Below are 16,546 nucleotides of genomic sequence, written 5' to 3' on the forward strand. Positions count from 1 at the left end.
AGACTGAAACAGGCTCCAGGCTCTGAGCTGGCAGTCAGCACAGAGCCCGATGCGGGGCTTGAACCCACGAACCGCGAGATCATGACCTAAGCGAAAGTCAGACGCTTAACCGACTAAGCCACCCAGGCGCCCCGCGGTTCAGAAGCTTTTAATCTTGATGAGGTCCCAATAGTTTATTTTTGCTCTTGATTCTTTTGTTTTTGGGGATGTGTCAAGTAAGAAATTGCTGTGGTGGAGGTCCAGGAGTTTGCTTCCTGCTTTCTCCTCTAGGGTTTTGATGGTTTCCTATCTCACGTTCAGGTTCTTTATCCATTTTGAGTTTATTTTTGTGTATGGTGTGAGAAAATGATCTAGTTTCATTCTTCTGCATGTTGCTGTCCAGTTCTCCCAGCACCATCTGTTAAAGAGATTGTCTTTTTTCCATTGGATACTCTTTCCTGCTTTGTCAAAGATTAGTTGGCTGTATATTTTTGGGTCCAATTCTGAGTTCTCAATTCTATTCCATTGGTCTATGGATCTGTGTTTGTGCCAATACCATACTGTCTTGATGATGACAGCTTTGTAGTAGAAGCTAAAGTCTGGGATGGTGATACCTCCCATTTTGGTTTTATTATTCAATATTACTTTGGCTATTCGGGGTCTTTTGTGGTTCCATATAAATTTTAGGATAGTTTGTTCTAGTTTTGAGAAGTATGCGGGTGCAATTTTGATTGGGATTGCATTGAATGTGTAGATTGCTTTGGGTAGTAATGACATTTTAACTATATTTATTCTTCCAATCCATGAGCATGGAATGTTTTTCCATTTCTTTATGTCTTCTTCAATTTCCTTCATAAGTTTTCTATAGTTTTCATCATACAGATTTTTGTGTCCTTGGTTAGGGTTATTCCTAGGTACTTTATGGTTTTTTTTAGCAATTGTGAATGGGATCAGTTTCTTGATTTCTCTTTCCATTGCTTCATTGTTGGTGCATAAAAATGCAACCGATTTCTGTACCTTGATTTTGTACCCTGCAACTTTGCTGAATTCTTGGATCAGTTCTAGTAGGCTTCTGGTGGAGTCTGTCGGGTTTTCTACGTAGAGTATCATGTCGTCTGCGAAAAGCGAAAGTTTGACTTCTTCTTTGCCAATTAAAAAGAAAAAATATTTAATGATACTTGTTAAAGATGGTGAGACAGACTGTGATAGGTGTATGGACTGTTGTAATGGGATTGCACAGTGTGGGAGAGAGATGGGGCTCAACTCCAAATACAGCATGGGCAAATGGAAATTTATAGACAAAGAGTAGGGTATGGGTCAGTGGATGGAAAATTAGTAAGTGGAAACAAGAAGTAAAGGGGGTTCTGGGTAAACCAACCAAACAGGATTCTTGCTGAAGACAGGCCAGGGTGATCAAATATGATATGAGGATGGAGAAAGATAAGGAACCTGATCATATATTGAAGGTGATGAGATATTGAGAGAGGAAAATGTTGGTTAAATTACTTGGTGGAGTTCTTACTAAAACTGGATTTTACATGGAAGTTAACAGATGGGCCTAAGAGAAGTCTCAGGAACCTGACTAAAGTTTAATCAAGGAAAAAATAAATCTTTGTCATATTATATCCATCATAACATAATAGTATATATTAAAGTTAGCATTGAATAAAGCAGTGATTCTCAAGTTTGAGCAAGCCTAGATTTACCAGGAGGGTTTGTTAAAAAAAAAAAAAACAGATCACTAAGTTCTACCTTCAGGATATCTAATTCAGTAGACCCTGGGTAGGGCCTGAGAATTTGCATTTCTCACATGTTTCTGGATAATATTATTGTCTTTGGTCAGAGGAGCACTCTTTGAAAACTCCTTGCATAGATGAACAAATATACTTTCAGGTCAGACACACTGAGGAAAAACCAGATTTGCTACCAATTCACTCTGAGAACTTAGGCACAACCTTAATGCTTTAATCTATAAAATGGAGTATTAAGAGCTACTGTGTAGCTGTGTACTGTGTGTTGTTTCTAGAATCATATGAAGTATTTGCCACAGTCTCTGGAACAGAGGATAAATCCTCTGTTGGGACTGTTGATACTATATTGAATGTTTGATGATGAAGATATCATTAAAAGATTATTATGCCTTTTTCAATACACATATCTAATTTATATCTGCAGACATATTGAGCAAATTCAGTACACAGGTTGAATATTTTGATCCTGGTAACATTAATAGGAAAATTACCTTTTGAAGTAGAAGTGACTATTTCAGTGAAGTTTCTCAAGAGAGATTTCTATTTTGTAGAACAAAAATTGATCAGTCAACTAACATTCACTGAGTACGTTTTTCCTCAGACAAAATACAAACATACACAGACACACTCATATATACACAAAAACTTTAAAGTGAATAATAATAGGCTATTTCTACAAATTGGCTATTTCAACGAATTGGCTATTTCAACAAATTGGCTATTTCATTTTTCTTCCTTTCCCTTATCATTTTGTTTGCCGGTGACATTCCTTTGCTTTGTGTCTCCTCCCCCAACCTTCAGAAGCATCTTGCATCAATTAAGTACCTACAGCAAAAGTGGCTAACAGATGTGTGGGCTCTGTTGTATTTTGGTATTGTAATTTCCTACTACTGAGGGAAAAAAAAGAGAGAGAAGTGTCACCAAGGAATCCAGGGGGATTTCCTGACTAGAAATGCCTTTGAAGTTGAAGAATATTTTAAGACAGAGGTTTTTAATTGTGAAGAATCTTAATCATGTAGAGAAATATGCCTTTGAAATATTTTTCATTGAACAGCACATTTACCAGTTCAGGAAGCTCATTTCCATGCAATGATATTTTAATTTTATTACACAACTTCCCTTACATTACAGGTATTCATAAAGCTATAATCTAATTCTTAGTCTTACTTACTACATTCTGAAAATTAGGCTACTTGCCTTAAGCTACTCTATATAAATGTTTTTATTCCCAAAGCCCATTATTTTGGAGATGCAATTTTAACCTTTAATGGGATAAAATGATATAAAGTGGTGATGACTGAGGTTTTCTGGGTTTATATTTCTGCCATCTCTGCAGGGGGCTATTGAAAAGTCTAAGTCACACTAATGTTAATTCTGGATATAAACTCATCAATCTGGAGGAAAAGAGATTTTATTTCTAAATTTAACTTTCCTAACTAATTCCATTTGCTCTAAGTTTGACCAGGCTGGACTTGCCTAAAAATAGAGATATCATCATGCAAAAGCTAACACAAGGGGAATGAAAGACTTATCATTTGTTTAAGGCAGGAGAATGACACTGTTCAGTTTATGTCAAAAACACATATTGCCATAAATATTTCATTTCTCCCAATTTGAAAGTAAGACTCTTTGTGTTAACATTCCTAAGTAGTATATATCTCATATCCAGAAACATATTTTATGTCTTTGGCCATAGTAACACACACATACGGATCCAAAACCATCCAAACCCATATGAGATGACATTCATTAGGAAACCACACTCTTCTGAATTAATTGCCCTTCTGAAATGAAATAAATATTTTACAGTTACTTTACTAAAAACACAATCACTAAATTGTAAATGGGTGTGTTAATGTTATCAACCTAGTCTGAATGAAGTATCTACCATATTTGTAAATATATTAATAATTAGTACATATGTATGCATCTATGTATATTAATACACCTTTGCCCCAGGGTCTCTTCAGATTTGGACTGCAAATTTAGTTTACAGGAAGCTTGTTTTGTCCAGTTTTTGTCTTTAGTGGTGTCAGTATTGCCACTGATAAATTTGATTTCGACTTGAGAGAAGACCTACTATTATCTTCTTTTATCTTTTTCACAAATGCATATTAGGTTGAAACCCCTGGATAACTAATAATATTTTCCTATCAAAGAGGAAATGTAAGGCAAGGAAGACTGTGACAGATAATGCAAGTTTGGTGAGGTCTCTTGAAAAAGCCCCAGCAGCAGGCTTACATTTGTGCAAAGGAAAGCGTACATAGGATAAATTGGAGAGGGAGGGGAAAACTTGGGGACCCATCTAGAAGGTGGGATTGCACTGCACATCTCACAAAATTGAGGAAAATTCAACCGCATGTCATGAAGAATGGGGTTGGAGAAGAGAATGTGTGGCATGAGGGGCGACTGGTTGTAGGATGACAGAGATTATAGTCACAGTAAAACTAATACAGAAAGAGGGTAAGACATATAAATAAAATAGGAAGTTTTGGTGTCAAGAACATTATATTTTTCTTAAGTAGGAGGTTTGTGTGCCAAGTTAGTCAATTTTTGAAAAATAAGAACTCTCTGGACTTCCCAAATATGCTTTCATCTTTGCTTTAGTGAGAAACCCAGAAAAAGGCCTAAAGCAGTTTCACAAGGCATCATTTTTGGTTAAAAACAAATAAGCACATTTAAAAAATCCCACACTTCAACCATCAAAAAGTTTTCCTAGAGTCTAATAAAAATAGTATTCCTTTTTAAATTTTATTTGAATTTGAGTTAGTTAACAAAGAATAGTATTCCTTTTAAAATGAACATTTAAAAAATCCTGAGGCGCCTGGGTGGCTCAGTCAGTTGGGCCTCCGACTTCAGCTCAGGTCATGATCTCACAGCTTGTGGGTTCAAGTCCCACGTTGGGCTCTGTGCTGATAGTTATGAACCTGGAGCTAGCTTAGGATTCTGTGTCTCCCTCTCTCTGTTTGCCCCTCCCCCACTTGTACTCTTTCTCTCGAAAATAAATAAACATTAAAAAAAAATTTTTTTAAATCTTTCCTTCATACAACATGAGCTATAGCTGCTATGAAAACTGGTATACCTGAAATTTCTGATCAAAATTGAGAGCAAGTTTTCCCAGACATTTAATTCGACTATATTTTCCCTAGTTTTTTTTTTTAAGTTTTTAAAAAAAGCTCGCACTGAATATTAGCTATTTCTCAAAGACATCTCAAAAGAAGCTATCAGATACATTCTCCAATGCCCCTAAAATTTTAAAGACCATGTCAGTCATAATAAAAAATAATACTTACCTTTTTCACAGATTATTTTAAACGCTAGAAAAGAAATATAAATTGAAAAATACTTTCCTCTATTCATAAACATTAGGGATTGAGGTGAACATTTGTAAGTAAGCATCTTTCCTGTGACAGCAGTTAAGGCATAGTTCGAAATTACACTATAAAAACATTTTACTTATAAATAGGGCAAGTTTTGATCATAAGAGTCTATGGTTGAGGACACAAGGACTACAATTCTGACACTAATTCCAGTGTATGTATCCCTTCCCACACCACAAAGCAATTCTGTGACATCAGCTTAGTGTCCTACAATTCAATTCAATTCTGCCACTGGAGACTGTCAGATCCCACAGGTTAAGTGCTCAGTCCCACAAGACTCCCATGACCCTCACCTCAATGCCAATCACAAGTTGTCATCTGTGCCTCTGACCCACCATAAAGTGGAAGTTTCAAGGACCCTCTCCTTGGATTTCATTAACTTGTTAGAGCAGCTCACAGAACTTAGAGAAAGTTTTACTTTTAGTAAATAGTATCTTAAAATTCTATTGGTTTACTAGTAATGGATATAACTCAGAACAGCCAGAAGGAAGCAATGCATAGGGCAAGCTTGGAGAAGGGACAGAGAGCTTCCTTGCCTTCTCTGAGCATGCCCTTCTCCCAGCACTTCCAAGTATTTGCAAACCGAGAAGCTCTCTGAACCTCATACTTTCAGTTTTTATGGAGACTTCATTATACAAGCATGCTTGATTAAATCATTGGCTATTGGTGATAGATAGAACTTCAAGCTATTCTCCCCCTCCCAGGAAGGTCCGGAGGGTGGGACTGAAAGTTTCAACCTTCCATTCACATGGTAGGTTACCCTGACAACCAGTCCCTATCCTTAAGCACTTTCCAAAGTCACCTCATTAATATAAACTTAGGTGTGGTTGAAAAGGGTTTGTTATGAATATCAAGACACCTTTATTACTCTTAACACTTAGGAAAATCCCAAGATAGATCTAATAAGAGTTCCCAAATTTGCTGACCACTCAATAAAAATCCAAGTCTTGGAAATTCCATAGAGTTTCTGGATTCTCAACAAATGTTAAATATAGTGTGGTACCTTTGTTCATAACTGATTCAAATGAGTCCAAATCATCTAGATTTTTCAGAATTTTTCAGATCTCAAATATTCTATTTGTTGTGTCCTCATTTGTCTCAGAAGTTCTGATTTTAGTACAAAAAACATAATGTCTTTATCTATTGACCTGAGTGGTTTCTGATTCTTCTGCTTCTCAGAAAATTTACAATAAGTGTAAAAATAACACTGAGCTTATATGATCAAATAATCAACAACAAAGGAGGCAAGAATATACAGTGGAGAAAAGATAGTCTCTTCAATAAATGGTGTTTGGAAAACTGGACAACTACATGCAAAAGAATGAAACTGGAGCACCATACACAAAAATAAACTCAAAATAGATTAAAGATCTAAATGTGAGACCTGAAACCATGAAACTCCTAAAAGGAAATACAGGCAGTAATCTCTTGGACATCAGCCTAAACAACATTTTTCTGGATCTGTCTCCTCAGGCAAGGGAAACAAAAGCAAAAATAAACTGTTGGGATTTAAAAAAAACATTTTGCACAGTGAAGGAAACCATCAACAGAACGTAAAGGCAACCTACTAAATGAGAGAAGACATTTGCAAATAATATATCTAATAAGGAATTAACATGAAAATATATAAAACACTTATACAATTCAATGCCAAAAACACCCCAAAGAACACCAAACATTAAAAAATGGCCAGAGGACCTGAATAGGCATTTTTCAAAGAAGACATATAAATGGCCAATAGACGCAGAAAAAGATGGTCAACATCACTTATCATCAGAAAATCGCAAATCAAAACCACAATATCACTTCATACCAATCATAATGACTTGTATCAAAAAGACAAGAAATAACAAATATTGGTAAGGAGGATAAAAAGGAACCCTTGGGGTGTCTGGGTGGCTCAGTGGGTCAAGCATCTGACTCTTGATTTCACTCTCTCTCAGAAATAAATAAAAAAACATATAAAAATAAACCCATACTTTCAAAAAAAAAAAAAAGAAGTGTAATCAATCAGTATCAGCAGACCTAGAAATAACACATTGACAAGGCTGTTAAAACACCTGTTATAAATAAATTCAAGAAGTTAGAGGAAAGTTTCAGGATGAAGATAGAAAGTAAAGATATTAGAAAAACCAAAATCACATCCTTAGAGATGAAAGATAATATGTAAAATGAGAAAATGCACTGGATGGAATTAAAAGCAGATTAAACACTGCATAAAGAAATACTAGTGAACTTGGAAACATAGCAGTGGGAAGTATACAAAATTAAACGCAAAGAGAAACTGAACAGAGTGAACAATGAACAGAACAGAACAAAGAATGGATATCAAATAGAAAGTGAACTATGAGCTATGGAGAAAAAACACACAGCCTATCATACATTTGTAATTGGAATCATAAGAAAAAGAGAAAAGAATTAGGGAGACACATGGTATTTGATGAAATGGTGGCCAAAGTTTTTCCAAATTTGATGAAACCTGTAAACATATAACAGTGCTATGCACTGAAATATATCCTCCAAACATTCACATATTGAATCTTTGACCCCCAGCATGATTTGGAGACGGAACCTTTGGGAAATAATTCAGTTTAGATGAGGTAATGAGGGTGGGGCCTTCAAGATAGGATGGTAAGAAAGGTTTAACTAAGGAAGGAGGGGAGAGTAAAAAGGAAGAATGACTCAACCAGGGGCAAGATCATCAGAACAAGTCTACAGACAAGAAAGGGTGTTGTGTATTTAGACTAAAAGTAAATTTTTTTTGTGTGTTGGGGATGAGAGTCAAAGGAGAGGAGTTAAAGGAATCAATGGTAGAGGAGAGAAGAGAAAAACTAATAGAAACATTTTCCTAAGAAGGCAGAGGTATGGGATACAAAGTACAGACGGACAAAATAGCAGACCACAAACACCTTTCTGTTGTAAGAGAAAACAGTAGGCACAGATGTATGCAGATCTGTTTGGACGTATTTGGTCAAGAAGAGTTTCTCTGCTGGGTATTTACCCAAAGAATACAAAAACATGAATTTCAAAACATACATGCACCCCTGTGTTTAGTGCAGCATTATTTCCAATAGTCAGGATATGGAAGCAACTTATTTCACTTAGCATCATACACACTAGGTTCATACATGTTGTGAATGGCAAGAACTCATTCTTTTTTATGTATATACCACATCTTCTTTACCCATTCATCTATTGATAGATACTTGGATGAACCTTTTTTTTTAAAATTTTTAATGTTTTATTTATTTCCGAGAGAGAGAGAGTGAGACAGAGAGCGAGCGAGCGAGCGAGCAAGCAGGGGAGGGTCAGAGAGAGAGGGAGATACAGAATCTGAAGCAGATTCCAGGCTCTGAGCTAGTTGTCAGCACAGAGCCTGACTCAGGGCTTGAACCCACGAACTGTGAGGTCATGACCTGAGCTGAAGTCGAACGCTTAACCGACTGAGCCACCCAGGCACCCGATTGATTCTACTTCTGATTATGGGTCATTTTTTTCTGCTTCTTTGCATACCAAGTTAATTATTTATTGATGCCAGACATTGTGAATTTTGCATTGGTAAGTGCCAAATATTTTTAAAAAATTTTTAATCTTTTATTTATTTTTGAGAGAGAGATAGAGACAGCATAAGCAGGAGAGGGTCAGAGACAGAGGGAGATACCGAATCCAAAGACAGACTCCAGGCTCTAATCTAGCTGTCAGCACAGAGCCCGACGTGGGCTCGAACCCATGAACCATGAGATCATGACTTGAGCTGAAGTCTGACACTTAACCAACTGAGCCACCCAGGCACCCTGGTCAGTCCCACGTAGTTTCCTCACATGCATCCATGGATCAGTCCTAAGACTTGAAATGGAACCTCTTGCATTTCTCTCCTCCCTGACACTCTACCCTGAGAATGATAGCTGTCTTGGCTTTCTAAATTTGTCTCCTCAATCCATGAGGTTGCTGAGCCATTTGAGTTTGAGTTCCTCTTCTTAGGCTTCAGCCTGAAAAGGCTCTTCAGGCAGTGAGCTAGGTCACTTATCCAGTCTCATCTTTCTTGCTTCCCCTTTCTCAGGAATCACTGTTCTGAGCTGCCTGAAGTCTATATCTGAAAACTGTTGTTTCATATATTAGGTCTGCTTTTCTAGTTGTTTAAGATGAGAGGTTAAATCTATCCCTATTAATCCACATTGGCCAGAAGCAAAGGCCACATTTTACTGTGACTTTTATTTTAATTCTTAACTTTTTATTTAAATTCAAGTTAGTTAACATCCCTATTACATTTGTATACTGCCTTTGTTAGATGTTGAACATTTGCATATATTACAATATACCTATTGATTATTCCCTATTACTCTAACAGAGTTGCCTATTCATGTGCTAATGTCACATTCTTTTGATTATGGTGGCTTTATGCTAAGTTGTAATGTTTGCAAGGCAAATCTCGCCCCTTCTTTTCATACAGTTTTTTACTGCTCCCAGATATTTTTAAATGATACTGAGACATTCCCTTTTTAGGCTTTGTTATAAGACCTCAAATAATGTATAATTATATTCAAGTAAGCCCTTTATCCTTATTGTTAGGAATAAATCTCATGGCTTTTAACTATATTATAAATGGAATATATTTTGTGTTTCTGTTTATTGCTCATTATTTCCAGTATAAAGTAAAGCTACTAATTTTGCATATTTATCTTTTAAAATGAAATAAAATATTTTAATTATAGCATAAATCATATTACAAAAATATAATTAATTTCTTCTTGTTCAATATTTACCAGTATTTTTTTAAAAATATTTTTATTTATTTCTAGGAGAGAGAGAGAGAGAAAGAGAGAGAGACAGTGTGCACAGGGGAGGGTCAGAGAGAGAGGGATATACAGACTCTGAAATAGGCTCCAGGCTCCGAGCTGGCAGTCAGCACAGAGCCCGACGTGGGGCTCGAACCCATGAACCGCGAGATCATGACCTAAGCGAAAGTTGGATGCTTAACCAACTAAGCCACCCAGGCGCCCCAATATTTACCAGTATTTTATTACCTAACTTTACTATATTACCAGGCAGAGTAGAATTAATGTTTAATTATGATAGTGGAGAGCATTTCTTTCTTGTTCCTGATTTTGATAAAAATGGCTTTCACATTTCACCATTTGAAATAATGTTTGTTGCTGGTTTGGAGTATATAGCCTTTTTTATTTTTAAGCCATTTATTTCAATGCCTTCTTAGACTTTTTATTATAGTTGCTACTGTCTTTTATCAAGTGCAGTTTCAGAATGTATTGAAATGATGAAAACATCTTCTTTTATAATGTATTACTTAGGGAATTATGCTAATTGTGATATTGCATTCCTAAAATAAATCCTACCTCATAATTTTTACGCACTGTGAATGGACAGTGAATGGAATCTATTATTAAAAGTCAGATACTGCTAGATTGATTAAAAAACAAACCTAGAAATATGTTGATTTCAAGAATTACTCTTAAAGACAATAATAAAAATTGCTGAGTCATGAAAAGGATGCAAGAAGAACATAAAAATATAATTAATTATAGTGAGAACTTTAATATAGCTTTTTCAGAATTTGGTAAAATGAGAAAACAAAAATTAATTAAAGATAGAATGTAATTAAATAATACAGGATAACCTTAATAATGTATATATGTTATACTCTTTATGTTGAAAATAAACTTTTTTCCACATGATCATGGCATGAATGTTATAAAAAGTCATCATACAGTTTGCCACAAAAAATAATGAAGTTTTTTCTTTAAAAGTAGAGATCCCTAACCATAAGTTTTTGAGTTAGAAATTAATATGAAATATATGACCCAAACTAGTGACTTGAAAATCAAGAAACATACTCCTACTAACTGTTGGTTCAAAGAAGAAATCACAATAGAAATTACAAACTGTTAAGGAAGCAGTATAATGAAGAAAGTTAAAATTACTGAGATGTAATAATAACTGTGCATATGAAGATGCATAGCCTTAAATAGCTTCACCATTAAAGAAAAATTACTGATCACACAGGATTTTAATAATTATCTTAGAAAAACAAAGAAACTGCAGTGAGAAGAATATGAAAAAAATAGGAAAAGAAAATTAATGAAGAGAGAAAAATAATTAAAGAGGAAAATATTATAAAGACTAAAAGTTTCAAAAGCTAGATGCATTTACAGACCAAAAAAACATAAATCCCCCTCAAAACCCTGGCTAAGAAGAAAAGGATGTGGAGCAAATATATAAAATATTAGAAATAAGAATGATGATATTAACACTGAGATTTAAGAGATTAAAATATGATATAATTATGTGGCAACAAAATGAAAACTAGGAAAAAAGATTATTGAGCAAAATATAAACTATACAAATTTCCACAAGAAAATATAGAGGTTGCAAGTTAAGTTAATCTCTCCTATTTATATAGGTACCAGAATTGGATGGGTGGTTTTATACCTGACTTCCAACTCACCTTTAAAAACAGATAATTTCAATGTTATTTAAACAATTCCAGACCACAGATTTTTCTAGATGAATTTTCATGTATTTTAAGAATTCAGTTTGTTAAGGAGAGCACCAGAAGGAAAACTACTTATCCATTGCTCTTATGAATACAGATGCAAACTCTAAAAAAGAAAATAATATCAAGAGGAATCCATTAAGTTAGCACCATATTTTGAAAAATAAAATATGATTTGAAAGCATACACATGTGTAAGGACTAAGCAATAAGAGCTGCGAGAAATCTGCCAGGGATATGCATATTTTTCGATTGTTTATGGAGAGCATTCCCTTCCTCTTTTTCTTTTGCAATCCTCCCTCCATCCAGGAGATGCATATGGCAACCTGAGCTGGGTCGCAGCTGCAGAGCACTTTGGCAGCAGGGAAACCTAGGAAGTAGGAACACAGAGAGCCTCCCAGGGTTTAGCCTTTGTTCAAGTGAGAAAATCTTCTCTGGTGAACATTGAGGGCATGTATGAATGATATCCTGGAGGCGAAGAGCCACTCTTCAGAGACCCAGATGTGTTTTGGCGAATGTCCTGGAACTCAAGAGTACTTCCTAAAACTTTGGCTCCTGCACTGGGCATCAACTTTTCTCTCCTTTGCAGCTGCTTCTGCAGTTGAAGCTGTTCTTGCCATCCCCAAAGCTGCTGTCTTTTTTTTTCTTTTATTTTCTTAAATGTTTATTTGTTTTTGAGAGAGAGACAGACAGAATGTGAGTAGAGAAGAGGCAGAGAGACAGAGAGATGGAGACACAGAATCTGAAGCAGGCGCCAGGCACAGAGCCTGACATGGGGCTAGAACTCACCAACCATGAGATCATGACATGAGCCAAACTCAGATGCTTAACTGACTGAGCCGCCCAGGCACCCCAAAGCTTCTGTGCTTCTAATGGAAGCAATATGCAGCCTTTTCCAGACCACCTCTGAATCTTGTACCTTTATAACCAAGGTGGGACTGGATATTCTCCTCCTCTTCCCCATTTTGTCTTTATTTCTGTCTCATGTCTTTTGTCTTTCCAATTTTATCTTTTCAGTTAGACCCTCTCTATGCACCGTTTTCAGTTCAGTTTAGGTTGGAAAGCAGTCCAGCACTTTGGCAGTAGTTGCAGCTCATGCTGAAAGCTGTGTCCACCCAAGCTGTGGAGCAGCTTTATACTGTTGGCAGCAATGGCTTGAAGTAATGGCAGCAGCTATTAAGCAGACTCAGAAGTGGCAACTCTAATGGTGGCAAGTTGGGCAAGGGTAGCAGCAGTTTCCAGGGCGACAATGTTGGCTTCAAGAGACGCAACAATGAATAAGGGTCATGAACAGAAAATTTTCCATGGTCAATTATTAGCCTCCTCCTACCTGTCATAGACACTGGAACTGCCTCCAGAGTCCATTTCACTCCTTCTCCATTGGCTTGAATGAAATTGAACTCACCCTTAAGGATAGGGATAGGACCTGGTTTGACCTAAGCCCATTATGACAATTTCTTGCTACAACAACTAGTTCAAAGAAAAGCAAAAATTCAGACCTAAGCCAATCTGTGCACAGAATTCCTTTACCTACAGAGATTGTTGAAGGAATGAATTTGTATGATTAAAATAGTCCAATTAGAGGGGCAAATGGGTGGATCAGTCAGTTAAGGGTCCAACTTCAGCTCAGGTCATGATCTCACAGTTTGCAAGTTTGAGCCCTGCATTGGGCTCTGCACTGACAGCGTGGAGCCTGCTTGGGATTCTCTTTCCCTCTCTCTCTTTGTTTCTCTCTCTTCCTCTTCCCCACCTGTACTCTCTCTCTCAAAATAAATAAATAAACTTTAAAAAATGGTCCAATTAGAGCCAAAGCCCAAAACTTCTGTTAGATGTGGTTTCAGTAATCCATTGCTCAAGAAAGAAAAAATACTCCAAAATTTAATGTCTTAAAACACCAATAATTTATTATTTTTCTTAATTTTGTGAATAGACCATGTGAGTGTCTCTTTTTCTGGTCTTGCCTGAGCTCACTCAGCTCAGTGACAGCTCACTGGGGTCAGGAGAGTCCCAGATGGTATTACTCTCAGGTCTGACAACTGATGATGACTATTGGTTGAGGTGCTTTGGCTCTCCTCCATATGGCTTCCTATTCTACAGTTGGCTACTCTGGGCTTTGGTCTAGATGATGGTCTCAGGTTTTCAAGAAGGCAAGAATGGAAGTTACAAGTTCTTTTAAGGTTTAATCTCTGGAACTTATATATCATCACTTCTATCACATCTGTTGGAAAAGGCAATTCACAAGGTCAGTTAAGATTTAAAGGTAGTGTGGAAAAAAGATTCTATCTCTTAATGAGAGCAAGAGAATTGTCAAATTACTAAATGATGTGCATACAAGGGGTCATAATTCATTAAGGAGCATTATCTACCCACAATGGTTGAATGAAGCCAGTTATGCCATGAAAGTTACAACATGCTGTGTAACCTACTATCTAGTATTACCTTAAAAAATTATGTAGATTCCTCCATCTAGTGTATTCCAGTTTTTATAACTTCCCCTTTACAACTGGCTATTTGCTTCATCACATCTCTGTGTGCATATCCTTCTTTTAGTGTATATGCATGTCATTAATCAGGATATGAAGATACTGCTAGTCCTTTCTTTTTGATAATATAGACCTTTTTATTTAAATGTTCCACTGGCAGCTGTGTTACATAGACTTTGAAATTTCTATTTGAAGATGGTACAAGATAATGGGCTGAGCATGTGTGTTTTTCCTTAATTTCTTCAACCTCCCTACCATCATTAGATAACAATAAAAGAAAACACTCATTGCCATAAAGTTAATGAAACAGAAACATGAGCACGAGAGCGATTTCAACACATTTCTGAAAGATAAAAAGAGGATGGAAGCATTTTGATAAGTAAAAGAGCAAGGCAGGTGTAGAGCAGAGTACTGGCAAAAGACTAACCCTAGGAGGGCTGGAAGACGTAAAGGCAACAGAAGTGAGAAGAGTGGCTTATCTTAGAAAGCTATGTGCACAGCAACTTACTGTTTTCTTCCTGACACACTCATTTTTTTGCTTTCCTTCTCTGTGTTTTCTGATGCTTAGTGTAAAAATCAAGCATCAACCGCAGACTAAAAATACCTAAGGATTCTTCTCTAATAAGATGTAGTATCTGCACAGGCAGAATTAGAACTTTTGGTGCTGGCACCTCAGAAAAAAGTTCTCCCATTTTGGCACTTGGAACTTCCACAGCTAGAGACCTACCACCTGCCTGCTCCCATTAAAGGCTTCATTTCATTTAGGCAAGTCCTGGACACCTACATAAAGTTCCCAGTAAAGGTCTATTAATGAGAGATGAGGCAGGAAAACAGACCCACATACAATAGAGGAAACACATCCTTGTTACAGAGAAAAACAATGCCATTCCCTTTAATTAAATAGAATGAATATCCTATCAACATCACAAAAGGACAAAGGGAAGGACCAGATAAAAAAACAACAGAAAAATTGTCTCTAGAAGAAACAAAGAAACTTCAGAGAAAGATTTGAGAAGGTGTATCCCCAGAGTACGAGAACAGAATGCCACAAAAAGGCACAGCAAGGAACAAATTAGAACACTTACCAAATATATACACTTACATGCCAAATGAAAAATTTGAAGAGTTAGAATAGGGGCACCTGGGTGCCTCACTCAGTTAAGCATCCAAGTTCAGCTTAGGTCATGATCTTGTGGTTTGTGGGGTTGAGCCCTGCATTAGGTTCTGTGCTGACAGCTCAGAGCCTGGAGCCTGCTTCGGATCCTCTGTCACCCCCCTCTCTCTGCCCCTCCTGCTCATGCTCTTCGTCTCTCTCTCTCTCTCTCAAAAATAAATAAAACATTGAAAAAAAATCAAGACAGATTAGAAAATAAAGTGAGTAGGTCTCTCACAACATGAAAAAAATCAACAGATTGAACAAAATAAAGGCAACAACAACAAAACACTGTTTTGCTGGAGATTGAACACTAGAAAAAGAAATATGGAGTGTAAAAGATCCAACTCAACTAACAGGATTTCCAGAAAAAAGGGCTCATGATAACAAAGGCAAAGAAATTTTAAAAATTAATACAAAAAATGTTTCCCAGAGGTCAGAAGATACTATTCTTGTGTTTGAGTCTATCAAGTTCATAGAAAATAATTAAAAGAATATCCACATGTAAACATATGGCTGAAATCTTTGTCAGAACACAAAAGAAAGAGAATTTCTAAAAAACTTTTGGATGGATAAAACATGTCATCTACAATGAGCAAAGAGTCAAAGTAGCATTGGACATCTAATCACCAACACATTGGTAAGAGAAAAAATAAGCAATGGTCTTCACAATTCTAATGGGTAATAATTCTGAACATAGCATTTAAAAAATTTTTATTTTTGAGAGAAAGAGAGCACAAGCAGGGAGGGGGTAGAAGGTGAGAGAGAGAGAGAGAGAGAGAGAGAGAGAGAAAGAATCTTAAAGAGCACGGAACCTGATGCAGGGCTTAATCCCATGACCCTGGGATCATGACCTGAGCTGAAATCAATAGTCAGATGCTCACTCAACCAACTGAGGCACCCAGTCATCCTAAACCCATCATTCTTTTATAGTGAGATTATTGATAAAGCATCATGGCAAAATAATTATATTTTAGGCATCAGAGAGCCTGATGTGGGGCTCGAAGTCATGAACCATGCGATCATGACCTGAGCTGAAGTTGGATGCTCAACCAGCTGAGCCACCCAGATGTCCCTGATTTTAAGTTTTTAAAGAGAAACATGGATGTTTTAAATGCCATTATAGAACACAAGATAAATATTATCAACCCTGGTGATAAAATACTAAAGAATAAAGTTAGAAGGTAGAAGGTGGTGAATCAGAGAAAGAATTTTTAATAGTCTCAAGTAATATAGTGGGTAGTCAAGAAACAATGCATATTTTCTAAAACAGGAAAGACTAATTTAAGTGTG

The sequence above is a fragment of the Hyaena hyaena genome, unplaced genomic scaffold (genome assembly GCF_003009895.1).
Source record: "Hyaena hyaena isolate Hyena2069 unplaced genomic scaffold, ASM300989v1 scaffold_660, whole genome shotgun sequence".
In the NCBI taxonomy this organism is placed as follows: Eukaryota; Metazoa; Chordata; class Mammalia; order Carnivora; family Hyaenidae; genus Hyaena; species Hyaena hyaena.